Genomic DNA, 2,799 nt, shown 5'->3' with positions numbered 1-2,799 from the left:
TGCTTTTTTCTTCCATCTTCAATATTAAAATGTTACACAAAAATTCACCAGTTTTAAGGTTTTTTTTTAATGCACGCTGATATGACAGCTGTCAAAATACAGTCTAACAAAATCGTTTCAGATGAAGTTAAAGACAACTAAGTGCTACTAGAGCCATTGTACGGAAAAAAAGAATGAACATTTTGGCCGACCCAATATATGGCAGAAGGTGTCTGTGTGTAACCCTATTACAGAGGTATGTAGGACTGGACCAATTATTGGATATATCACAGAACCACTCCCTCCCCCCACTTTAGTGTACCTTTAACTAGGAACCCAAATAACCTCATAACCGACTTCAGTGCTGACATCCCAGATGATTCTCATTGGATTGAGGCAGTACATTCTCCCAGACAGCAACTCCTGAGACACCCATTAAGGAGAATCGAACCTGGGAAGTGACTGCCATATTGGAATTTTAGGGCTCATCTGGGTCAGGTGTTTCTAGCTAGTTGAGTTTCTAGAGTTAAGATTTTTAAGTGATTACTCAAGAATGACTCAACAGAGTTAAAATTATAATCAGATTTCCTAAGGAGTCAAATTAAAATACAAAATGAATATTTTGTCATAAAAATGTTTATGCCTAATAAGCTTTTTGTTCAACCAGTGTTTCTTTATGGATGTGACTTCTCCGCTGTGACTTGGGAGGTAACTTTAGGTGTTATTTGGATAGCTTTGTTTAAAGGTATGTATTTATCCTCACAGTTACCTTCAATTTATAGCAAGGGATGGTCGGTTTTCCTTTTAGAGGTGTGACATCAAGTTTTCTGTTTGAATACATTTATTTATACAAAAAAAGTGAGTTGAAAGAAATAAGCAAATCATAGTGTAAGTGGGATGTGGATAAGTCAACAAGTCTGAGGAAGTTTTTGAAACACCTTCCTAACTCTATACAAATGCAGCGTGGATTTAGATGACAAATACCCCCTCACCACGATACCGGTTATTGCTTTGTTTCTAGAAGTAGCCACACAACTCAAGCAGTTCCTTCTGTCCTCTTGGTCTTGCTCCAGCATCCTCTTTACGGGTCTCCATGGTGACCAGATGAGTCCCTCAGACCACGCCATCGCTTTGTCCTAGGTCCTCTCTGGCAGCTAAGTGCTGGGCCATGTTCTCAGCACTGGAGATTCAGTCATGTGTCTGCTTCCAACAGCTGCACCCCCTTCTTTCTTGACAGAATCTAAGGTTGCTAGATAAAATTCGGGGCCATGCAGTATTTGGGACCTACTCAGAGGAAAACTATGCATTGGTTAACTGGGTGGACATCCTGTACTTTTATTTACTAATTCCGGCTGCCCAAACAGAGCCCCTTCCGACGTGACCATGTAGGCAGTGGATTGTTAACGGTCTATATTCTGGAGTCAGTGTTCTGAGTTCAAGGTGAGGCAATACGACCCACCAGCTGGTCACACGGGTGCTCTGAGCTTCAGTTTTCTCCTGTTTGTGCTTGAAGTAGAAGATACTAGTATCTTCCTTGGAGGGTGTTGGAAGGAATAAGTGGGTTGATACCTCACAGGCCCTTAGAAGAGTTTCTGGACACAGAGTCAATGCCCAGAATGATGTTGGTTTTTTTGGTTAGGGAACATGTTTTTTTCCTAAATTGAAGTATAGTTGATTTACAACATTGTGTTATTTTCAGGTGTACAGCAAAGTGATTCAGTTATATATATATATATTCTTTTTCAGATTCTTTTCCCTTATAGATTATTATAAGATATTGAGTGTAGTTCCCTGTGCTATACAGTAGGTCCTTGTTGGTTCTCTATTTTATATATATATATATATATATATATATATACATAGTGTGTGTGTGTGTGTGTGTGTGTGTGTGTGTGTGTGTGTTAATCCTAAACTTCTAATTTATCCCTCCCCCTAACATGATGTTATTGATTCAGGTTTCCTGATGTAGAGACCAGGCAGTATCCTCTCAACCTACAGTGCCCTTTGGTGGCTCTATGAGAACCCAGTCAGCACGGGGACACTCTGTCCTGTGCCTCACCTGTCCACCTGGCGAGCTTTGAGGGTCTTTGTGTCCTGGGTGCCCTTATACTACCGCTAACTTACGACATAACCAAATTTATTTTTTGGCCGTGCTATGCGGCTTGCAGGATCTTAATTCCCCGACCAGGGATTGAACCTGGGCCTCAGCAGTGAGCGTGCTGAGTCCTAACCACTGGACCACCAGGGAATTCCCTCACATACCCATTTTAAAAATAGTTTCCCCTAAGTAAGATCAAGTAAATCAATCAGAGGCTTTCTTTCAAATGACTTCTAAATCATTGACGATTTTAAGCGTGCTTAAACTGTTCTTCGGAGCTAAAAATTTGCAGGTTACCTCTTTTGGGAAAGGGAGGGAAAGCAGAGGCTGAGAATAACCCTGAGTAAATGGTGAATACTTTGACATAAACCAGCTCTGTGTTTGACCTCCAGTTTTGAACTGTACGTGGTCATTGTAGATGGGGGTAAAGTGAATCAACAGCAGAGAAAGCAAATTCTAACTCCCGGGGGATTTCTTTGTAAGGGGGCCACTCAGATGCGGTGCAGCTTGAGTCAAACCAGACCCTGCTGCATGGTGACGAAGCCAAATCAGGAAGAGGGAGCCATTTTTTACCTCCCTTTCACACATGCTGATGCATCAGAAAATTGAAAAAGAATTAAAAAGCTCTTCCAAATGATGCGAGGTTCAGGGAATGCAGGCAGCCGGGAATGGGAGAGGTTTAAAAAGTGCAAGACAAAATCGTCCTGTGGAAGAAAGCGGCG

The 2,799-nt window shown here is 41.6% G+C and overlaps 1 non-coding gene across 1 annotated transcript; it reads right to left on the bottom strand.

Annotated features, from left to right (window-relative positions):
* Positions 1-2,155: 2,155 nt before the first annotated feature.
* On the bottom strand, positions 2,156-2,227 carry TRNAE-CUC (transfer RNA glutamic acid (anticodon CUC)). Its single transcript has one exon. It is a non-coding gene; the product is annotated as a tRNA-Glu (tRNA).
* Between the last annotated feature and the right edge of the window lie 572 nt (positions 2,228-2,799).

This window comes from Phocoena phocoena, chromosome 15, assembly GCF_963924675.1.
Source record: "Phocoena phocoena chromosome 15, mPhoPho1.1, whole genome shotgun sequence".
Taxonomy (NCBI): domain Eukaryota; kingdom Metazoa; phylum Chordata; class Mammalia; order Artiodactyla; family Phocoenidae; genus Phocoena; species Phocoena phocoena.
This window is presented reverse-complemented; position numbering and strand designations above follow the sequence as displayed.